Source organism: Cricetulus griseus, assembly GCF_003668045.3.
Source record: "Cricetulus griseus strain 17A/GY chromosome 1 unlocalized genomic scaffold, alternate assembly CriGri-PICRH-1.0 chr1_1, whole genome shotgun sequence".
NCBI lineage: Eukaryota > Metazoa > Chordata > Mammalia > Rodentia > Cricetidae > Cricetulus > Cricetulus griseus.
Window position 1 is genome coordinate 254,052,818 of NW_023276807.1, and position 25,691 is coordinate 254,078,508.

Consider the following 25,691-nt stretch of genomic DNA (forward strand, 5'->3'; position numbering starts at 1 on the left):
TAAATCAATAACAGATAAGCAATTTAAATAGACCCATAACTCCTGATGGAATAGAAGCAGTCATCAAAGTCTTCCAACCAAAAACAGCCCAGGGCCAGATGACTTCAGTGCAGAATTCTACCAGAAATTCAAAGAACAGCTAGTACCAATTCTCCTCAAAATATTCCACACAATAGAAGCAGAAGGGTCATTGCCAAACTCTTTTTACAAAGTTTCAATAACCTTGGTACCCAAGCCACACAAAGACACAACTAAGAAAGAACTACAGACCAATATCCCTCATGAACATTGATGCAAAAATGCTCAATAAAATACTGGCAAATCCAATACAAGAACACATAAGAGAAATCATCCATCCCGATCAAGCAGGCTTCATCCCAGGGATGCAAGGATGGTTCAACATACAAAAATCCATCAATGTAATCCACCATATAAACAGACTGAAGAAAAACAAAAAAACACATGATCATCTCACTAGATGCCAAAAAAGCCTTTGACAAAATCCAACACCCCTTCATGATAAAGGTCTTGGAGAAATCAGGGATAACAGGAACATACCTCAACATAATAAAAGCAATATAATGTAGGGAGACACTCTAGCCCTGCCCCAGGTAATCTGGACAGGTGTGCTGGAACACGCCCATGAGGGTGGGTTGAGGGGAAGTCTAAGGTGACATAGAAAAGGCTTCTTAAAGGACCTCGGACACGTGGACCCTCTCTTCTTCTGGCCCTTCTGCCGGCTCCCTCCACCTCACTTTGGCCTGCACTTGGCTGGTGTATCCGAATAAAGAAACCTTGCCCGATTGCCTGCTGAGTGATCACTTGACAATATACAGCAAGCCAACAGCCAACATCAAATTAAATGGAGAGAAACTCAATGCAGTTCCCCTAAAATCAGGGACAAGACATGTCTGTCCACTCTCTCCACCCTCTTCAATATTGTCCTTGAAGTTCTAGCTAGAGCAATAAGACAACAAAAGGAGATCAAGGGGATACAAATTGGAAATGAAGAAGTCAATCTTTCACTATTTACAGATGATATGATAGTTTACATAAGTGACACAAAAAACTCTATCAGGAAACTCCTATAGCTGGTAAACACCTTCAACAAAGTGGCAGGATACAAGATTAACTCAAAAAAATCAATAGCCCTACTATATAGAGATGATAAACACACTGAGAAAGAAATCAGAGAAACATCAGCCTTTACAATAGCCAAAAACAACATAAAATACCATGGGGTAAAGCTAACCAAACAAGTGAAAGACCTGTATTGAAAGACCTTTGAATCTTTAAAGAAAGAAATTAAAGAAGATACCAGAAAATGGAAAGATCTCCCATGTTTTTGGATATGTAGGGTCAACATACTCAAATGGCAATCTTGCCAAAAGCAATCTACAGGATCAATGCAATCTTCATCAAAGTCCCAGCACAATTCTTCACAGACTTTGAAAGAACAACAATCAACTTTATATGGAAAAACAAAAGACTCAGGATAGACAAAACAACCCTGTACAATAGGGGAACTTCCTCAGGCATCACCATCCCTGACTTCAAGCTCTATTATTGTGCTATAATCCTGAAAAAGGTTTGGTATTGGCACAAAAATAGACATGTAGGCCAATGGAATCCAATTGAAAACTGTGATATTAACTGACACACCTAGGAACACCCGATTTTTGAAAAATGCAATGAAGAAAGCATCTTCAACAAATGGTGCTGGCATAACTGGAGAAGGCTGCAGATAGATCCATGTCTATTGCCCTGCACAAAACTTAAGTCCAAATGGATCAAAGACCTCAACATAAATTCAGCCACACTGAGCCTCCTAGAAGAGAAGGTAGGTGGTACCCTAGAACAAATTGGAAATTGGTACTGGAGATGGCTTCCTGAACATAACACCAGTAGCACAGACACTGAGATCTACAATTAATAAATGGGACCTCCTGAACAAAATAGTCTCTCTCTCTCTCTCTCTCTCTCTCTCTCTCTCTCTCTCTCTCTCTCTCTCTCACACACACACACACACACACACACACACACACACACACACTGATATTTTCTTTATTCTTTAACAAGTAAAGCTTGCCTTAAGATCAGAGTACATAACTAGCCACACTAGTTAGCCACAGAGGGTGTACAGTGGTGGCACACCTGTAATTCCAGCACTTGGAAGACAAACGCAGATGGATCTTTATTAGTTCAAGGCCACCCTGGGCTAACAAAATTGGTCTAGCCTAAAAGAGAAACAGAGCCAAGTGGTGGTGGTTCCCACCTTTTATTCTAGTACTTGGGATCACATACCTTTTATTCCAGCACTAGGGAAGTGGAGACAGGAGTGATATGGTTGGGTGGGGAGAGGAATATCAGGAGGGAGGAGATAGGACTTCACGGCATTCAGTCTGAGGATTCATAAAGACAGGATTGCTTTTCGGTTGGAGGTAGAAGTAAGAAACTAGTGGCTGGCTGCTCTGCTTCTCTGGTCTTTCAGTTTTCAAACTGACTTATCTGAATCCAGGTTTTATTGTTAAGACCAATTAGAATTACACACACACACACACACACACACACACACATTTGTGCATACGTTGCCTATTTGTACAGTTTAATTCTGATTTTTTGGATGATCTTTTTAGTCAGAATGGCCTATTTATAGACAAGAGTAGAAGACTGAAACAAACCTTTGGTACTATATCAGGACATGGATTACTTTCTATGTCTTCTAGCATTTGCTTTATGACATTGAAAGCCCCAACATTCCATGAATTTACTTTACTAGGTCATGTCTTGATGAATTGCTTTCATTATTCATATGTAGAGACCATTTTATCTTTTCTGGCTCATTTTGGTTTGAAATATACCTTACCAAACACCCAAATAGCTGTGAGAACTTGTTTTTAGCCTCAATTCGCTTGATAAATTGACTTTCATTGTCTGACTTTCAGTCTAGGGATATCTTTGCCAGTGGGTGTGTTTCATAGTAACAACAGATAGTTTTGTCGTATTTTTAAACATAATGAGCCCTTCTGTATCGTTGTCTTATTGAGGTAATATTATATACATTTCAAGTTAGAGTTGAGAGATAGCAGTTCCTCTAATATTGCTGGTTATTTTCTGTTTGAATTGGAATATCTCACCCATTTTTCTTCATTATTATCCTCAGGGATTTACCAGTTTATTATGCTTTGTTTTAACTTCTTATGAAATTCATCTTTTTGTGTTCCATTTTGTGATGCTTTTTTCTTCCCCTTTGTTTCATATACCTTCATGTGTCACTGGGTTGGTGGTCATGAATTTTTAATTATTTATTCCCTGTGAATTTTAAAATATGACTGGATATAGCAACCTTGATTGGCAGTTGTTTACATTGGGGGCCTGAAATAAAACTCTGTTTACTTGGTTATAGGATTTCTAATGAGAGATGTGATATTATTCTGATGTTGTTGCTTTTGTAGGTGTTAGTGATTTTCCTTTATAGATTTTAATGTTTTTTTCTTTGCTTGTAGTTTTAACATCCTGACTATAATAGGTTGTTCTTTAGTCATGCCTATATGGTATTCTAAATACTTTATTCCTTTTGGATGTCAATTTCTTTCCCAAGGTATGCAAATATCTGTCATAATTTTACTGAATGGATTTTTATATAGCTTATTTTTTCATCTCAATTTCTATTCTTATCCTCTGAGATTCTTAACTTTACATCCCAGAGTTATATCCCAGATGTATACATCCAACAGTTCTTAGAAGTTTTGATTATATTCATTTTTAACTTTATTGATGGTGTATTCTGTCCATGATTTTCTTTCTTCTGTTTCTTTTCTCTGATGATGATGCTTTCTACTGTGTTTTTTATTTAATTGGTTGATTTCCACTTCTAATATGTAGAAGTTGTTCTTGGTTGATCTAAATAATAAAAGCCTAGAGTCAGATATAGAGGAAAATTCTGAGACACCAGAGAGAAGGAGCAAGCCACAGGCACACCTTACCTCCTTAGTATCATAGCAGACAAGAGAGAGTTCCTGTTTCTTTCTGCTTATATCCTCTCTCTGCCAAGCCAACTCACTTCCTGTCTGTGTACAGCCTTTTCACTTCCTGTTTCTTCTCAGTCATCTCTCTTCTTATTTGTCTGTACAGACCTTCAGACCTCTATGGTTAGCTAGTGGCAAGCTCCATTCTCTGATATTCAGACTGGCTTTGTTTGTACAAGCAAGATATCACACACTAATATTTCTACTTAATATTTTTCAAAATCACAATTTAATTGTTAATATTTTCATCTATAGTTTTTAAATATTATCAATATTTATGACCATTTCTAGCTAAATTTCCTATTTAGGTTCTGAGTTGATTTCCTTTCTTTATCTGTTTGTGTGCTCTATGTGGCCATTGGATTTGTATCTGTATGTGATTGTGTATGTATAGGTGTCAGATAGTTGTGTTTGAGCTCATGTGTGTGAGCAGGGGGGCACACACAATTATATATATATATAACATATATATATATATATATATTAGACAGATATCTGAGTTTGATGTTATGTGTCTTTCTGAATCATTCTCCACTTTCTTTATTGAAACAAACTCTCCAAACAGAACCAAAAATGCCATGGATTCAGCTAGTCTAGCCAGTTACCTTGAGCTACAGATCTCCTGTTTCTACCATGAGCATCCAAATTCTAATTCTCATGTTTGCATAGCAAATGGTTTACCCACTGAAGCATCTTCCTAGTCAATACTTGAATACTTTTAATTGTATAATTCTGATTTATTTTTTCTTACATTTGGTTTTTCCATTTTCTTTGAATTTATTTATTGAGAAGTTACAGACTTTTGGAACTGCTATGGTGACTCATTTTCTCACATTTCTTGTGTTTTTTTGTGATTTGCATATCTATTGAGATAGATAAATCTAGTTTTTTCTACTCTTTTTGTTTGTTTGTGTCTTTGCTTTATGTGAATCTCCTTGGTATGTAGCCATTGTGTGGATTTATTGTACATACTAGTAATTTAGAAAGGTAAACAGGCACCAATAACAGAAATAATGATTTGACAAGATTGATATAAAAATGCAGTAAAAATCATCAATGTACTTCAATTACACAGTTAAAATTTAGGAAACAGGATCAGGGATACTATCAGTAAATGTATATAACATTTTTAAGTGTATTAATAAAATAAAACTGAGTAGAGATTAGGATGATTAATAAGAGGAAATTATGTTAGAAGAAAAAGAAATAACATTGAAAATATCATAGAATATGTACAGAAAGAACAGTCATTCACCAAGGCTTATTGAAATATGGTAGGAGATTTGCCAGTAGGAGGTATTAACCCACCAGGTTGCATTTCTAGCAATGAAACAGGATATTTGAATGTTAGCTTCAGCTTACTTCTTATTCAATATCTTATTCCTCAGTCATCACTTACTCAGTTGGTGGAAGAGGTAGGGTGGGTTTTGAAGATTTAGTAGTACCAATATTCTGCTCTCCATGACATACAGCATCCCCTTTCTCTGCTCCAATAGGGCTCTAAGTTGGAGCCTGTTTGTTCCATTTCTAAATCCAAGGTTTATTATTTCTGCATTATATCTGTCATCTAATTTTCGCACAGTTCAGCTGTTTTCTTTCAGATTCATGGGACAACAGGAGTGCACTGGTTGTTTTGTTTCCAGAATCTTTGAGTGTTAGAGCTACCTTTGTGATAGACTGAAGAAAGTTTCATGTAGCTAGCAGTCTGAAATGGCATTGCCCAGAGCTTTGTGCCCATTGTACTTGCTAAGCCCTAGGAGAGAGTTATTTTTCAGCCATCTTACTTTTATTAGTATAAACAGATAGCTGTGTTTCCCACAATTTCCTTTCTTAATTAAATGACTTAGAAAAGGACACTAGAGACAATCTGTTGGATAAACATGAATGATGAGGGAATGGCAAACAGAGTCCCTAGAGGTTAGACCATATGCTAGACCAAATTGTAATATTCACACATCTCTTTGGCTGTTTATTCTTTACATTATATGTAATTTATATATTATAAGGGTTGTGAGCATAGTAAGACTGCTAGAGTAAAACTACAGGAGTCATTCTTCACAAAACTATACAAGCAAACATAAAAGGGATGTCTTCTACTACTTAGTTTCCAAGAATACTAAGTGTTCCAAATAACTAAATTTGAAATTTTTCCATAGAAGAATGGCATCTAGGACCCAACTTACAGAGTAGATAAATGAACATTTGCCAATACATTACTGCGTTCACCATTGAATCACTCTGTGTAATATTCAGAAGTATAATTTGTTACTGCTTCATAATTATCTGGAAAAAACTAAGATACTAGAAAACAAAGTAGCACAATCTTCATGTTGTAACACGGCTGGGAAATTGCCATATTCTTTTGCATTGAGATTCTTACTGACTGTCTGGAGTGACAATGTGAGGTCTGGAATTTGAAAGGAAGCTGGAGGGGAGTTCTTAGTGATAAACACATAGTTGGAAAGAACTTCAAACACTAAAATGTATATTCTAAAGTCTTCCTATTTATTATTTTATTTTCTAATGAGAAATTTATGTTTTTTAGGAAAAGATTAGATGTATTTTCTTTGTAGACAAATTTTATGAGATAAGTAGAAAGCATTTACATGTATTTACTTTTGTTAGCTATAAAATTATGTCTGAGAACAAAACCCAGTCTTTCTCCCAGATCTCTTCAAGAATTCCCTAATGAGAGATATTTTCTTTTGAGTTTGAAGTAAAGATAAATATGTTTTCTCTGAGAACCATAATTTGCCCCCCTGTTATCCTACAAGGTTTGATCCACCTTTTGTGATTCTCTACTTTCAATGTCTCTGGGGAAATTCAAGTCCAAACATTATGGTCAAAGGTAACAGCCACATTGTTTTACTTGTGTTTGTCATACTGACTTTTATCTCTTTAGCACACTTGATTTCTCCTTTGTCTTCCCTAGCATGATTTTTGTTTTGGGTTTTTGAGACAGGGTTTCTCTATATTGCCTTAGAGCCTATCCTGGAACTCACTCTGTAGACCAGGCTGACTTCAAACTCACAGAGATCTGCCTGCCTCTGCCTCCTGAGTGCTGGGATTAAAGGTGTATGCCACCAACACCTGGCTCTTAGCTTGATTTTTTAAACTCAATTTTACATACAAATAAGTAATAAATAGTAAGTTATTATACAATGGTAAATCATAGCAATATCGACTAGAAATATGGAGGATATAAAGAAGAAATTAGAAATTCAGCTATGAGAAATTGAGGGCCTATGTTTAGAATACTCATAACCAAAAGAGAAGTAAAATTTTTCTGCCTCAGAAAGCAATTTAGGGCAAGAATTGAAATCTTTTTTAGATGATATAGTGTGGATGAAAAGTGAATCACAATCCTATTAGATATAAAAATATCACTTCGCAAATATCGAAAATTAATAAGTTTAATATGTGCCATACTGGTGATGGTAAGAAAAATCAAAAACCAACCACAGGAATATAATTCTTCAATGTACAACAATGCTAAACATTGACTTTTTTGCCCATAATAGTTTAACATGGATGACAATTTACCCCATTATCATTATTTTAATGATTGTTTTATAGCTGTAGTTTGTAGACATTGTGGATCATAATAATGAAATTATTCACTCTATAAAGAGTAGAAGCACAGGAATGGCTGATATTAGTTACCAAGGTCATCACCAGAAATCATTTTTCCCCTCCAGTCTAGAAGTTAGAAGAACAGCTTTAAGGAGATGAAATACTCGCTTTCTCTCTAAGCTGCCTCTGTGTTTGGATTGTCATTTTTCTCCTTGCTGGAACCTCTCATGGCCTTTGTTCTATGTGTATATGGAAGCATAGTGTCTCTTTTTTTCCATAAGGACACAATTCTATTGGATTAAATTCCACTCAAAGAATCTCATTTCTAACTTAATCATCTATTTAATGTTCTCCCAAACGGCTACATGTGAGGCTCCAGGGCTTGAAATATCAACATCAATTTAAGATGATGTAGCACAGCAGACAAGGCCTCGGCTCATGCCTTCTACTTGATATTCTAGATTTCATTTCTTCTTGATGGTTTCAATATCTAATACATGCTTCCTCATAACTTATAAAATTGCTTTCTGAAACCCAAAGGACCTCAGAAAATATACTTAGGTCACCCACCTAATTTTTTTTCCATTTTCTTCTCTCCAGAGTTAATTTGTGTCCATTAGCCATATCTTATCCTTCCCTTTCACTAATGGGACTAGAGATTGAAACCCAGGCTTTGCTCATGCTATTCAAGGCTTCTTCCAATCGGATACATATCCAGCTCTCCTTCCTTCCCTTTTATAAGTAGAGGATCAAATGACCAGAAATGCATTAAGTTTAATATTATAGTTACACCCCTTTACATTTTTTCACTTTGTAAAATATTTTGCCATTTAGAAAAAAATCCCCCAAAGATAGATGAGTCTTTGATGTACCTTGAGCATGCAACTTAGTATTTCTCCATGCCAATTTTCTCCTCCATAGTAGAATAGACTAGTCACATATAGGGTTACATACCAAATACAAGGTGAAGCACAACTTGACCCATGAGTAAAGTAAGTTGAATACATTTCTGCCACTGGATTGTATTTCTCCCCATGTTCTTGTTTTCTACACCAAAGCCCAACTGTGTTCTCCATTTCACCCAGAAATCTGAAAAATCACTCCTGATAATATATTTCTTCTCATAAAATAGCAAGAGATGATTTCTAGAAATTCAGACCCACTTAGGACCTGGTAAACTCCAAAGAGTTTACAGAAATTCGGGCCCATTGAAGACCTGTTGGAATTCAAAGAAGTCATAGAAAATCTGTTGGACTCTAAAGAGGTCACAGAAGGCAGAGATTCTTCATTGGGTTGAGCTATGGATGAGTAGAAGAACAATGTCTCAATCTGGTAACTTCAAACTTGTATCTTGCATTTTTTAAGGACCACTGAATCCCTCTCCCTTGAAATGGGGAAGAATGATTCATATTGTGATTTCCTTGCTTGCAAGTCAGTTCTCAGAAAGTTTCCATATAAATAGAACTTAGGATTTATTGTGATTGTTTTTGCCTGAATTTCTTACTAAAACAAAAATTCTGCCAGGGGCCCTGGAGGAAGGTAGTTTTGAAAAGCGCCGTGAAAACTGCAATCTGCTCCCTAGGCCAACTTTGGAAAATGTTTCTATTTTCCTCTAAACTCCATTCAATTTCCCAACTCAGAAATGAAGTCTGAAAATGATGACACCTGCTGTCCACTTGTCAAAAAATTGGCCCCAGACCATTTGTGTGACTTTATGCCAAAATAGGGTTTATCTTTAAAACTTCTGACCAAATACAAAATAAATAGTCTCTAGAAAATTTAAAGCCACAGTGATGGACATCTGGTAGCTCAAATTAGTTTTGTCCCCATGAGTGAAAGCCAGAGCCCCATGTTGAGGTGTGGATCCACCTTGGCTGAGAACGCCATGACCTTTTCATCACTTTGGTTCCTAGGGAACAAAAGGCACAAAATGTCCATCTTTCTATTACCCTTTTCATCTGTGATATCCTAATTTAATGTCAGAAAGATCATTAAAATAAGAAGCACATCAAACTGATGTGTTTACTTTTGGTTATATTCTTTTTATGAGATTTAAAAATAAAATAATACACAATCCCAGGCAATGAAACACTTGTGTTGCTGTGTGTGTATGTATTCCTGTCATGGCAACCAGCAAAAGCATAGCAGATTCTGGGAGTCATTTCTCCCTGGAGATTCATGATGTGCAGCAAGAACGACTTTGGTCCTTTCTCACTAACCTCTATCCACCTGCCCAAGTTTGGTGAATCTGCAAAAGCTGCAAATTTGACTTTAGTTTAATGCCATTTTACATGGGAGTTAAGGGAGAGGGGTGAAGGTCACTCTTATTAGTGGAGGCATCTAGTTGGGACTGAGGAACCCTACTTACCCTTTCCAAAAATAGTTTATATGAAGACACAGATGGGCAATACCATGTAGTGAAATGTTTTGCAGCTTTGTTCTGAAAGGTGTGATGTTATCTTATAGGAAATCATTTCATGATATTATTATGAGCAGCCGTAGGAAAAAACTACCAGCCTAAAAGTATATCTGCCAGAGCAAGAATATATTCTGGGAGGCATCCATCTAGAGCCCTGCTGCCAGGGAAACCTGTTGGCAGGAGTCTCACTCAGGCATGCTTATAAATGTGGAGAGACCCAGCTTGTGAACCATGGCAACCTTTCGAAGATTATCAGGATACTCCACAAGGCTGTTGAGAGCCGCAAATCAAACATCCATTCAATTTTCAGGTTCTAAATGAGGAATTTAGAAATTATGATTGCTTGAATAGTCTCTTTACAGCAATAAAATCAATTTTGGCTTGATTTCTGTGAAATGCTGCTTTTTCTGTTTTTTTTTTTTTCCAAGTTACAGTCTCACACTGGAGCTCAGGCTTGCCTGTAACTCACTATGCAACTCAGTTAGCCTTTAACTCAAGACAATCTGTTGCTGGCCTTGGACTCTCTAGTGTTGGGATTATAGGCAGGAGTCACAATGCCTGGTTTGACTTCTATATTAAAAGTACAAATTTATTGAATTCTAATTTCATGCCAAATATTTATAGTATAGATCATGACATGGGATATTTTTACCCAAAATAAATTCTGAAAGTTAGTATTTTTTAAAGGCAGATTCATATCCTTATTTATTTCTACCACCTAAAAAGTAACTTGAACAAGAATAATGAGGAGGAGGAGGAGGAGGAGGAGGAGGAGGAGGAGAGGAGGAGGAGAGAAGAAGAGAAGGAGGAGAAGAAGAAGAAAGAAGAAGAAGAAGAGAAGAAGAAGAAGAAGAGGAGGAGGAGGAGGAGGAGGAGGAGGAGGAGGAGGAGAAGGAAAAGGAGAAGGAGGAGGAGTCTAAAGAGAGGCAGAAACTCATGTTGAACAGTAAAATTGGAGACATTAGTAGCCAGTATTAAATCAAATGTAGAAAGAGCCACATACATAGGTTAAATGCTGTTGAGGTAAGACATGAGAAAGCAGAGTCTAAGCTAGAGTCTCAGGCAATGGGGCTGAAGATAGCAAGTGAATGGAGTTTTGTGAATTCAACTAAGTGACCCTTGTTAATGTCAGCACTAACACGGAATTTTGACATGTGAGCAGCACTAATAGGAAATGTTGACATGTGAGGCATTTGCAAGAAAAACATGGCTTGAGTGATTCATCCTAAAAGTGTCTGATCCAGAACAGATCCTAAGGAAAGATTCAGATGGCCAAGAGTGTAGGCCATCCAGCATGAGTGAAACAGATACCCATGCCAAATGTGCTAGTAATTGTCATCCTTTGAATCTGCAGTGTCCTTTAAGGGTCCCACATGTTAATAGTGAGATACTGAGATTTTTAGAAACCTTTGAAGTTGGAACTGTGGAGAAGTTGGAACTACAGTGAGCTCTTGAAGAGGATTGTGGAATGTTGGTCTTCCTTGTCCTCTCATTTGCTCTCAGTCATAAACCTTTTCTACTTCACACTTTCTGTCATGAAAAAGTTTCTCTTCAAAGATCCCGAAGCACTGGAATCAAGTGATATGTTCTGAAACCTCTAACACTATAAGTAAAAATATCTCCCTTCTGTTTATGTTGATTTACCCAAATATTTTGTTATAGTAATGGGAAGTTGGTAGTTGTAACAGTAAAAATAAGAAATTTTTCATTGTTGTTTTAATACAAAGGGCATATAACAGAAGTATTAACCTACACCTTTCTAAAATGTCAATGCAAAAAGTAAAAGTTTTGGTTGTGACGATCATTTATGATTGCCTACATATACTGAAGCACTAAAATGTATACTTGACACACCACACACACACACACACACACACACACACACACACACACACACCAAACCAAAACATAATTGAAAAGAAACTAACATACTATCCGTGTAAAGATTAAATCATCAGTACTTTTAGAAAACCCTATGGGCCACTTGGAAAAGTTGAAACTATCTATCTATCTATCTATCTATCTATCTATCTATCTATCTATCTATCTATATTTTTCTAATTACACTTTACATTCCAACCACAGTTATCCCTCCCACCCATCCTTAGGCCCTCCTTGCTGCCCCCCAAACCCACCTCCTAACTACTCCTCACAAAGGGTAAGGACACCCAAGGGGAGTCAACATAGCCTGGCACATTAAGTTATTCTAGAATCCTTGTCTTATGATATGATATGTAAAATGTCCTTTCAAGTGCCTAAAGAACAACTATGGGAGAATTATTAATTTCAAGGTATTTTCAATCATTAACTGTGGAGTCCAAATGCAATATTTCAATCAGATACTATCTAAAGCCCTCCCTTGCTCCCTTCCACCTAAAGTGGAAAACAGAGACCACTCTTCTATAAGTGCCCCCACTTCCCCATTTTATCCAATCCTCCAATCTGATTTAAACACATAGAGGGTGTTGGCAGCATTTCTGCTGCTTGACCTCTAAGCGAGTAGAAGAGAATATCCACCCCCTTTCTTGTAAGTGCCCCTTGTCCAGGGATCCCTCTTCCTAGTTCACCTAAAATTTGTTTTGGACTATAAACTTGACACCATCCACATTCATCTTTTGTAACACGAATAATAAAAACCCAAAGACAGATATTGGGGTTCAAGCGGAAGGATCAGAGAAGCAAAACAGTCAAGTCATTAGTTCTTACCTCTACTCAGCCCAAAATGGCTGAGCCTATCTCTATGAATCTTCAGAGTACAATCCAGACTTTCCTGCTCTCAGACTGCAGTTCTCGGAATCAAATGTCCTGAGTTCCTTTCTCCTCCCACCTTATATTCCTCTTTCTGCCACATGACTCCTGTCTCTACCTCCCTAGTGTTGAGATTAAAGGCGTGTGATTCCCATGTATTGAGATCACCTTTATGTGAGCTGTTTCTCTTTTAGACTGGATCAATTTCATGTAGCTCAGTATGTCCCTGGTCTAACAGAGAGCCATCTGTCTCTGTCTCATGAGTCCTGGGATTAAAGTTGTATACCACCACCACCTTGCCTCTGTGACTAGCTAGTATGGCTGCTAGGATTAAAGGTGTATATCATCACTGCCTGGCCCTAGAGCTGTGGCTAGCTTTGCATTTTGCTCCCCAGTGGCTTTATTAAATCATAAACACTATATAACCACAGTATCTTATTTCATTTCTAGATTCTTTATACTCCATTAGTTAAAGGGAGAGTTTGAAGACATACTATGTGTAGTTATAATTTGAAAAGAAAGAGGAAAAGGATATGGAAGATGCTGTTTTATAGTTTAATTTTAAAGAAGCAGGGACCAAAATGCCATGAGCAATCATTCATGCTGCTGTAACTCTCAAACCATTCTGGAGTATATGAGAAGATAAGCTCTCCAATGACCATATAACAACGCCAATATAACAATATTAAAACCAAAGGATGCCTCAAAGAAAATGTTATCAAAAAATCTCAAGATGGCAAACAAAATTCGCAACAAAACCCAGCTAATAAGTTTGAGTAAAAAGAAGCCTCTAAGGCAGCATTTCTCAACCTGTGCATCACAACCCCTTTGGGGGTTGCATGTAGATGTCCTGCATAGCAGATGTTCACATTACAATTCATAACCATAGGAAAATTGCAGTTTATGGTTGGGGTCACCACATGAGGAACTACATTGAAGTGTCACACATTAGGATAGTTGAAAACCACTGTTCTAGGAGCTTCAAAAGTGCCCTAAGAACAGGATTAAGTGGTGAATGATAAGGAGTTATTTATCTAGTTGTATAACATCAACACAGTGATATGGGATAAGTCAAGTTCTTCATACTGTTCTCCCAGTTGTTCTTCATTATGAAGAATGAGATAGACTCTATCAATCCTCCAATACTGAACTGGTCTACTTGGGACAAAAGAACAGTTAATTTGCCAGGCGTTGGTGGTGCACACCTTTAATCCCAGCACTCGGGAGGCAGAGGCAGGCGGTTCTTGGTGAGTTTGAGGTCAGCCTGGTCTCCAGAGCGAGTGCCAGGATAGGCTCCAAAGCTACACAGAGAATCCCTGACTTGAAAAACCAGAGAGAGAGAGAGAGAGAGAGAGAGAGAGAGAGAGAGAGAGAGAGAGAGAACAGTTAATTTGATGAGATGCCCAATACCTGCACAACTGGAAAGGAACTTCTGAAATAAACACAAATAGTTATTAATCACTGGCACAAGCTAATCTCTTTGGATACAGATAGGAAATGCTATGGCATGAAATTCCTTTATACATTTGTCAAAAGCAAGCTAAAATGCAACAAAAATGATTACATCTTATTTCATACTGTTTGAACATCGAAGTTAATGTTTTTGTCTTGAAATCATGGCCTTTTTGCTATGACACCATGACCCAAAGTTCCATTAGAATGTAATGTAAAAATAAATAATTAATAAGTTATCATAAAAGAAAATTTCATTCAAGCAATGAAATGAGTTTGTCAAAGATGAAAATAGCAAGACACTAAATAACAAAAAATGTTGTAAATGATGGCTGCATTCTGGAACCCTCTGCACACATGCTGTCGGTATGAAGCAAGTGTTAACATCACATGGTTTATTCAAAAGCCATCATTTATGAGGAAAACAGAAATACTGCTAGCATCATGGTCACACTGCTTTAATTGGACTACATATACCAACAGAAATAGTTTATGGAACCACATACATTGATGAGGATGTCAGGGACAGCTCAGGTTCTAATTTATTTTTCTCTTTAATAGATGAGAGTATGGAAAATTACTATGGAGTGGATATAAATAAGTGTGCCCAATCAGTGGATGTACATTTTGGTGATTCAGGAAAGGCACTGAGGTAGGAAAAGTTGCTTTACGGAGAATGTAGTAACAAATTTTTATCTTCAAAGGGAAGTCAGTCCTCTTGCTGTAAGAGTCATCCTTGCATCCATCACAGGGAAGCATAAGTTCATTGTAGGCACAATGAACAGGAGCACAGAGCTATGAAATAGGCTGCCTGATTAGAGGAAATGCAAGTGATTTTGTCTAAAAGAGAAAAAAGGCTCAAGAAATGACAAAAACGTGAGATGTCAAAGTAGACAAGAGTCAAAGGGTCTCTTGTTCCATTCCAAGAATTAAGATCTTTATTCAGAATAAAGCATGTAATAGATAATTTTACCATGAAAGGATGTAATATTGAGGTTTAGAAAGTCAGTTTGGTGATAGAATGGAGTCTGGGTAGGAAGCATGTGTTCAGCTATTCATCATTTCTTAGAATGATTTCTTGTCAGGCTATCTCACATGCTTCCCAGTCTGACAGCTGGAGAAACAGCCTAGTACTGAACCAGGGCTCCTGAATGTGGGTGTCAGTTGGGGGGCATGGGCAGTCTATGGGGCCTCTGGCAGTGGAACCAGTATTTATCCCTAGTGCACGAATGGGCTTTGGGAGCCCATTCCCTGTGGAGGGATACTCCCTCAACCTAGATAAATGGGAAGGGTCTAGGTCCTGGCCCAAATGATGTGACATACTTTGATGATCCTCCATGGGAGGCCTTTCTCTCCCTGAGGAGTGGATGGGAGGTGGGATGGGGGCATGGTGGGGGGGATGGTTGGATGGGAGGGAGAGGGAACTGGGATTGGTATGTAAAATAAAATTGTTAAAAACTTCCCAGGTTACAAACTTGTAGGAGACTATGGTATATGTTGATAATGTACTTTCTGTCTTGAGTGATTATGAGGAAGAGCTCATCTTTTCATTAAAGTCATGTAGGTATGTGAGGCATTGGTTTCCGAGAAATGAGTCAAGGTTACCCTGCTGTCTGAACAAAAGGAAGGTCATAGAAGAATGACCCAGGCAGGGGATACCAGGCTGAGAGATTCCTTACATCACTGCCCTGGATGCCAAGTGCCAAAGCCTTGCCCAGTGAAGCTCAGATCCTGACTGTTATCTACAAGGCCCCAGTTTTCTACTCTCCTTTGTCTGAACTGCATTCCCCTGGACTTACCTTTACTCTCAGGCTTCCCCATCATTGCTTCAGCTTCAGTGATTTTCTGTTACAGAATTCTGCCTATCCTCTGTGCTTGGAATTCTGTGTCTTCCCTAGTCCCTCTCTGCCAAACCAAGTCAAGTAAAATCAAAAGCAACTCCCAAAGGGACCCAACTGAATCCAAACAAAGCAACAAAATTCTTAACTTCTACCAGGCATGTCAAATCTTTCAATGCTGTGAAATGATGTCATATACAAAGTTCACACTCAAGAACTACACACATCAATTTAGAAAAAAAAACTTCATAATATTTAAATAACTTTTCAAATTTGGGTTGGACTGAACTCACTGAAGTCCTAACTATCCTTATCCATAGATTGACCTGCCTACTGGTACTAGGCAAATGCACTCTATTGGATGTTTAAACTTAGTGTAAATTTGCACTAACTAGAATCCCCTTGATTTTGAGAAATGTACATCACTAGGAAGGAATTCTTTATTAAATTTTTCTGAATTTATACATTAACACCATACAGCAAATTATTCAAGATAACATGGAACATGGATTAAAGGTAATAAAATATTTTTTGGGAAAAATACTGTAAAGTAATTCTTTAAAGTAAACACTGAGGGGCAGTAAGAAGACTCAGTAGGAAAAGGTGCTTGCTGCCAAGCCTGATAGCCTGAGATAAATCCCTGAAAACCATATGGAAAAACAATAACTGACTCCCCAAAATTGTCTTCTGACTTTCACACATATGTAGTGGTGTGTACCATACACACATACACACAAGCACACATGCAAACACACACACACACACACACACACACACACACAAATTTCTTTTTCCAGAGATGTATGAGAGGTACTCATAGAAGTTCGAGAGAGGTAGAACTAGGTGGATATGATAAAAGTACATTACATAAATGTATACAAATTTAGAAAGTAAATTAAAATCACCATCCACAATTTTACTCTCCTTCTCAGACTCCCTTGCAGCTAGATACAGCCAAATTGTACAGTTTTGGGGTCATGAATTACATACAGCAGATATTGTTTAAGGCCTTGGAGAAGCTTTTTTTTAATGGAACAGATAACTCCAATAATATATTCATTAACTCTTTTCTCCTTCATTCTGTCCTTTATCTGGCAGACTGATTCAAGCCTAGAGGGACAGCAAACATATTGCAAGCATTAGGATGAAAGCCTCCCACTGAGGGCAGTGGAGCAGGAAGAAGAGAGGACTCTGTCTTGTGAGTGACATTCTTGAGCAGTTTCACCAGAGCTAGGCCTCAAATCTTATTTTGAGGGAATAAAAGGACTTATCTGTTTAAGCTGGTGGTGAATCTGCATTGTGTCAATTGAAGTAAAAAACCTTCCAGGTTGATATGCTTGCTGATTTTCCTACTCTTAACAAGAACTGTCCATCAAAAAGTTAGAGTGTTGGCAGAAAGCCCAGGGACAGAGATGCCTCCTAGCTTCTTTATTCCTTTGAGAGTCTGCAGGCTGTTCAATTTAGCTACTCACAATTTATAATGTAAGGCAGTGCAAGGGGGACATGGTTAATTTACTCTGGATTCATTAATTTAAAACATTTTTAGAGTTGAAGCCAGAATATTCTATTTCTTAAATCTACTTTAAGTATAATTATAACAACTAGAATAGGTACCTGAATTATCTCGTAGAGATCTGAGAGCTAGTCCTTCACAGAAAGTCTATTAGAACAATTCTGTGTCATTTGCGTGAATGGAGTGTCATATATATAAAAAGTGACAGAAAACATTTTCTTTGTAAGATTAGTTTTTAGAAGTCTCTAACATCCCACCAATTCCTGAGTGATTTCTCAGTGTAATTAAAGGTACAGTTCCATAATCTAAGACATCTCATGGGTCCAACGGAAAACAACTCCATATCATTCTGATTTAGTGTTTCTTGCTCAGAGTGTTCTAGAATCTACTTAAAAATGGTTCCGAAAGTAAGGATACATTTAATGACTAATATCTTCAATGAAATGTTTTAAGAATATTATTAAAATATCCCAATTCTCAAAATTGAAGATTTTATCTCATTCTCACAGGGCTATATGAAGAAAAAAGCAGAGGAAATACTGATGCCTCTGTAATCAAAGGCTGTCTGTCAGCTTTTCATAAGCTAGAGGACAGAATGGGAAAGATTGTCCCTGCAGACATCAGAAGGAAGCATAAATGCCAACAGCTAGGTACCAACCTTCCCAATTCTAAAAACGGTGAGCAGACTTCTGTTGTTCAAGTTACCTTGAATGTTGTGTTTTTCCCAGATTCCTAACAAACTAATATACAAAGTGTGTCTCTATATGTGAACCATGGCTTAGCCAAAAGTTTCTAGAGTAGCCCTTAGTACTGAGAGTCTCGTCCTTCCCCCGGGATGTATCTTTCTTACACCATCATCATCATGAGAATGCAATGAGGCAGGTTTTTGAGCAAGAAAGATCAATGGATAGTGTTGTTTTTCTTTCCAACTTAAATAGATCCTCTGCTCTACTACTTTCCGGGCTTTAAGAGGAAAAACTACCTTGTTTCTTCACAGCATCTTTACCTCCGAAATTCCAAACTGATGAGTTGCTTATTCACATCACAGTTCTCAAGATACTGGTGTGCAGAGCCAGTTAACAAAATACAAGAGTAATTCATCATCTGGCAGAGTGGAGAGCACACACTTCTGTGGCAGGGCCTGTTGGTTTCCTGTTCTCTTAGATTCTTTGTTGCTCTAATCCAGTTACTTGACAGGATGTCTGCCATGACAAGAGAAGAACTGTCAGCAAGCCTTCAGTAATGTACTTAATTCTCAGCTCCTTGTTGGACAAATAACTCATGCTGAGATCTCTGCACTGTCAAAAAGAGACACCAAGTGTAACAAGAGTCTAGTATTTATTTCTACTGAGTTGGAATGAATTCTACAGTAAAGGGCCTGGTGCCTTGTATCAAAGTAAAAACTGTTATAGACAAAGTTAACTCGTCAAGAAAGACCACATTTATAAAAATGGGCCCTAGAGAACAGAATTTATTTAGAGCTCTGCAAAGGGCTGGCCATTTTATAAGAGCCTGGGCAGGAGGAGTTGTTATAACTTGTCTGTATTTGCTAATAATTTTCCCACAAAGGAAAGCTACTTCCTGTGTCACCGTGACAGGCATTCAGTTTTACAACTTGGAGCAAGGGTCCCTCTGAAGAGAGGCTCCTATTGCTTCATAGAACTTGAGAGATAAGAACACTGCCTTCCTTGTTGATTGCCTCTCAATGGAAGGACTCTCCAGCCCCTGAGGTAAGGCTATAAAACTGGCAAAGGATCTTTGAGATGAATGACTTCTCAAAGGAGCAAGAAATTATTTACAGTTGGAAGCTTTTAGATGGGATTGTCTCCTGGAGGACAGGACATCATGAGTTGATGGAGAATGTTCTTCTGTATATATGTTTCTCTTATTGGTTAATGAATAAAACACTGATTGGCAGATTTCCAGACAGGAAGTGATGTAGCTGGGCAGAATCAGGATATAAGCAGGGATAAACAGGAAATCACTCTCTTCTCTGCAGAGATGCTGATCAGGCAAGGGAGTTGCAGGTCCGGCATACCTCAGTAAGATAATACTATGTGGAATTACTTAGATTAATAGAAATGGGTTCATAGTTAAAACAGAGCTAGCCAATAAGAAAAGCTAGTCACCAGAACAACAGCTTGATAACTAATATAGCATCTGCATGTTCATTTCGGGCTGACATGGCTCTGGGACCAGGCTTGCAGGGAAGAATGCTGGTAACAAGGAGTGAAGAGGGAAGTCATGCCTGTGAGAAGACAGTGGCCCTTTTGTCACTTTCTATGTGTGTAGGCAGACAGTTCATAGCACATGCCTGTGATTATAAAGTTGGCAATGCTACGAGACACTGGAGACCACAACTGTAACCTAAGCTGCGTGTTTCAAATCAGATCCAGATGTGCTTATTTCAAACAGCCCCTGGCTCTCCGGGCTTCACAACTTAATGCAGAAAATACTTAAGCTAATTTTCTATAGAGTAGGATCGTGCCTTTGTCTCTCACTAGTACAATCAGTACTGGAGACCAAAATTCAACTTTTGTCTTCAGAACAAAAATGTAGGCTCCTAAAAACAAATAGTTGGCTTTTTTTGCTGTGAAGCATCCAGTGAAGATTTGCCTTTATGTAATAATCCGATAATTGACACATTTCCTGTGTGGATCTATCATTGTCTAATTGGTTTGATGATCAAAAAACACTTTGAACATTTTTTTTAAATTACTTTTTTATTCCCAGACAGTCTCTGGATAATTTTTGTTATCCTGATTTCAAAACTTTGAGGAGACTACAAAGAATAAAAGTTTCTGTAAAACGACCCAAGTCACTAATATTCAGACATTTGGGAACTACTGAATGAGGAGAAGATGGAAATCGTAACACATCACATGAAATGTAATATGTAGAATTTGCTCTCACACATTCTAGTTTCTATAGTGATTTTTGAGATAGTCTACTGTTTAGTGAATAAATAGATTCAGCTACTTGGCACACCAAATAAAATTGAGGAGACTTCACAAATGTTCTCAACTTAGTTTTTCATTTAAGTTTTTATATTTTTGAGAATTTCATATATGAGTACTATATTTTACATCATTCCCCCCCCTCCACCTCGCCCAACTTCTGTATTATAATGGGTTTTGATTTCTTAACCTAATATTCCCAAAATAGAATTTACCGGTTAAACAAGACAACTGGTATGCCGGCTTTGCTTCCACTTCTCTACTGTCTTTTCAAATGGAAAAGTTGAGTAAGGGGATTGACCCTTCTCTCTAAGCTCCTAGCCTGGCAGCAGCAGCAGGGCAGACAGAGGCTTCCCTTCCCTCTCACAGTCTGAATTCCATTAGTGTGAAACCACCACCACATCTGGCTCTCTTTATGAAATTCAAACAATTACCTAACCTCTTCCCTCTTCAGAGAAAAAGTTCATGGGCTCACATAACAGCATTTTGTGGTATGTAATGAATCTGTTAAATTTAAACTGTTTGGCAAGATGCAGCAGAGGGAGAAGAAATAAGTGGCTGCAACACACTGGCTGGTGTCTGCAGGAAGTCGCTTTCTTCCTTTTCTTCTTGTCTCCATAGTTTGTTCTGTCAGCCACTCCTCGCTTCATTTGAGTTCCTGCAGGCAGCATGATCATGGAAGAGTCCTGGCGATAGAAATGCAGTGTCTGGATCCCAGTGTGACTTCCTGTTTGGTAGAAGCCAAGCAGTACAAACCGGGAAAGAAAGGAGCCTTGACAGTCAGATTAGACAGAGTAGGGCTGTTTGGTAGACACACTGGCGACTCCCAGGGGTCTGCAACATGTCTCCATCGAAATAGTGCATGCTGTGCAAATTTGTCCAAGATTCAATTCTAGATGTTTAAGGGTGTTGCATAAACAACCTAGAGACAGCAAAGATAATGGGGAAAGATTTAGGGGGAAAATCAATGCTTTATAGTTTTAATCAGATATAACAAATTGTGTGCCAGAATGATTGAATCTAACTGTCTAACTTGCTTTAGTGTGTGTGTGTGTGTGTGTGTGTGTGTGTGTGTGTGTGTGTGTGTGTGTAAATGTCTATACAACTAAGGTGAAGGAAACAGTATAAAAACTTAAGTATAGAAACCCAGCTACTTGGGCCGGTCGGTGGTGGTCCACACCTTTAATCCCAGCATTCGGGAGGCAGAGGCTGGATCTCTGTGAGTTCGAGACCAGCCTGGTCTACAAGAGCTAGTTCCAGGTCAGCCTCCAAAGCCACAGAGAATCGCTATCTGGAAAAAGCTACTTAAACTAAAAAGCCCAGATATTTATAACTTTGTGTTTTTGAGATTAGCTACATAGAAATAAAATATTGATTCGTTATATCTGACAGATAATGCCTTTACACTTGGCAGTAAAAAAAACTGAATAAGTCAGGCAAGGGAACTATATTACCAAGATAGCTTAAATAATTAGTATTATGTAGAACATGATTAAGGGGCAGTCATAAGAATGATTTCATTTCAAAGGTCATAAAACTTAAAGATGAGATTTATAAGCTTATGTGAACTTACCTAATACTTATTGAACATCTGACATATATTAGAGGATTCTCTGACACTTCATGTTGAATGATTATAATTGCATTGCATCACAATGAGATAATCACATCCATTTTCCAGTGGAAAAAATTAAATAGCAATATGATAGCACCTGGAACAAACTGCAAAGCACAGCCTGGCACTGTAGTGTTCTGCGGCCTGAGGCAGGAAGATCTCGACAAGATCTTGTTTCAAACACAAAATAATACAAAACAAAGAAAAGCCCAAAGTGTGTAGAGAATATAGCTGGAACTTGTGCAACTAAATTCTTAAATTCTCCATCTCCTAACATGAGTCCTGAATTTGAATTACGTATGTATGTATGTATGTATGTTATGTAAATCTGGTATTTTATTTTAAGTGTTTAAACTTCACCAGACAAGGTGGGAAACAATCAATTTTACATTGTACAATATGTGTTTGTGTGTGTGAGCAAACATGTAGACATATATATGGGTGAAAAATAATTAAACATGATTTGAAATTTAACATATCTAAAAGAAACACTTGCCATTTTAAATTTTATTTTATCTTAAGTTATAGGAATGTGTGGATGTGGGTACATGCATGTAATTGTGGGTATCCAGAAGAAAGCATCAGATCCTCTGGAATGTGGTTATAGGCCATTGTGAGCCACCTGACATGGGTGCTGGGGACTGAACTTGGCTCCTTTGCATGAACAGCAAGCACTTTTAATCACTGATAGATTTCTCCAGCCCCAAAACCTTGGTCTCAAAGAATAGATGCTAGCAGCATAAGGGCAGTAAGCTGACCATTACACTAAATCCGTGGGAGATTTGGTTTGCTATGTACTCAGCATGAGACATGTGTGTGGTCTCTGTAAATTGAAAGTGTTTCAGTATACAGTAGTTCAACAAATCAGGAAAAGTTCATTCCTGATTTCCAAACTCAGTCTGTTGAAGATGTTGGCAATTTGTTACTTTATTCAGGAGCTGAGTAACAGAAATGCCTTAGTAAAGAAACAGAAGCTCTCAGAACCAAATCCCTGCCATTCCTAGTCTCTCCTTCACACTGATAGTTTTGCTCACTGGTGATGCAGAACCCATCTAGGAGTGAAGGTCTAAGCTGAGCTTTGTGACATGTAGCTTTTCCTTGCCATCACAGATACTGCTGAAGCTGACATTGGTTCCCATGCTTTGCTTCTAAATATTAGCTGTATTTACACATGACCTGTTTTTTGGTTTTGGTTTTTGTTTTCCCCCAGACCTAAGATGCAATATTTTGCACTGTTCCCATTAGCTTGTTACTTTGGAAATTAATGACAGCTTGAATAATTTTAGTCCCTTGAGAAAGGGATTTTATGGCAATCTAGATTCTAATGCTGTCTTTGCCCTTAGGGTCTATGACATATTGTGACTGTCATTAAAGTCATTTCTGTGCAAAAGAAACCTCACTAACAGTCTTGAGGCTTTCTGATATCACTGGATTCTTCTTGTTCCTGGTCCATTTGGATTCTTGGGAGTCCACATAAACTGGTAAGAGGATTAATTTTATGTTTTCCTCAGTTACTGTGGGAACAAAATGATGCTTGTTCTAAGGTACAATTTGTATCTGGAATGTGTTTGTTTTCCCTCTGGTTGTCCCACAGATGTATTTTAGTATTCTTTTCATAGAGAATATTATGCACAATTCAGTGGTTTCCCCACCCGTGACATCTTCTGAAAATATGTAGTTGCAAATTCCTCACCACGGGGTCCATTTAGAATGCCTGAAGCTCTAATTCCCAAGCTTCCCCACTCACCAAGAAACTAACATACCAGGGGAGAGCCACCTTGAGAGCCAGGGGCACTGCCCATCTTCTGCACTGCTGGTCTCTCGACCCAAGGTCCTGGGAATCCTATTCATCCAAATAAATAATAAATTTTCACCTACCAAACTCTGTGTTTTAAGCAAAGTGCCCAGTATGAAACAAAGTCCACAACTGTTGCCAAACAAATCATGATGAATAATATCCAGCCATGACTCTACAGGTCACACCCTGGATTTCCAACCATTAGGTTAATGCTACATACCTTTTTTTTTTTTTCTGTAAAGGAACATCACTGATTTGAAAACTCCAGTGGGGAAATCAAATAAAAAGGGGATCAAAGATTTACATAAATCCATGGGTACTTAAGACAACATCTTCCAGCTTTCATGCCCATGCTCTTCCAAGTTCTGGCTTTAATGGGTAATAATGATACCGTTGTGTGACATTTTGTTTGTTTTCTGACAAATAAAGCTTGCCTGGTGATCACAGGGCAGAGCTAATCACTATTTAACCACAGAGACCAAGCAATGGTGGCACACACCCTTAATCCCAGCACTTGGGAGGCTCATGCCTTTAATCCCATAACTCTGGAGACAGAGAGGGGAAGTGATGGGCAGAGCAGAGATGGGAGCTCAGCCTTTTTGGTCAGATAATTCAGAGAGGGAAGAAGTCTCTGGTAGCTGCTGCTCTGCTTGTCTGATCTTTTCAGCTTTCACCCCAATATCTTACTCTGGGATTTTATTGATTAAGATTAATTAAATTAACAATTCATGTTACTTTAATTGGATAGCCACATATTTAAAAATATCTCTTCATTTTAGAAAATTTCAAACTGAAGTAAACAGAGTAACAAAATTACATTATCAAGAGTTTGGACAATTTCCCAGCTACTTTAAATAATTGCTCTACCTCTTCGTTAGTCTCCCGTGTTAAAGATATCCCCAATTATAACTTCACTTCACATATGAGTCCTTAGAAGACATCATAAGCTGTAAAATTTTTCTGTAATCACCAATCCTCATCATAGCTAACTCATTAAAACATTCTCATTGCTATTTGCAATGTGATTCATCTTATCACTAGCTTTGTTCATTTGGTTTGTTTGAACTAACATGAAAACAAGGAACACCTGTTACATTTATTTGTTTGTAGTTCTTTTATTCTCTAGAAGTCCTTCCTTGCCTTTGATTTCATGTCATTGGTTATTAGAAGAACTCATGTTTTTTTTTTATTTTTTAGTCACAAGGATTAATCTGCCTCCCAATTTAGGTGGTGCTTTTTCAGGGTACCATTTAACTTACTCTTCTCTCAATCCATAGTTGTCATTCACCATTTTAAACATGGATTCTTACATATATGATAAGCATGTCTTAGGCAAAGGTATGTCACATAAGAGTGACATTTGCTTATTCTCCAGCTTGGTTTCTGTCCTCACTTTCCTATGCTCTTGGTGCTTTATTTTCCTGTTTAGTTTCATCCAGTGTTAATGCTTTACCAGGATAAGATATATATTCCTTGTTTCTATAGGACTTACTCTAGGTTGCCAATTGCAACTCTGCTTTTGGCTTTCTCTTGCTGAGTCTTCTGTAGCATATGTAACAATCTTTTCCCCATAAAATTTCATGGTGGCCTTTTCTGGGTGCTCACCTACAACCTGATGATAATGGAACTCACACATCTCTCTCAAGGCTAAGTCCATACATTTAGAATTCTTTACTCACGAAGACCTATGCGTTTCACTAGAAGGCAACTTTTCTTTAATTTCAGAAGATTCATCATTGCATGGAAATTT

The 25,691-nt window shown here is 37.8% G+C and overlaps 1 long non-coding RNA gene across 1 annotated transcript in view; it reads left to right on the forward strand.

Moving 5' to 3' along the window:
- The window catches only part of LOC107977801, a 90,285-nt gene that overhangs the window by 62,336 nt on the left and 2,258 nt on the right, over positions 1 to 25,691 (forward strand). Inside the window, exon 2 of the long non-coding RNA XR_003480874.2 lies at positions 23,487 to 23,624. This is a non-coding gene — a long non-coding RNA (uncharacterized LOC107977801). The remainder of the gene's footprint in view (positions 1 to 23,486; positions 23,625 to 25,691) is intronic.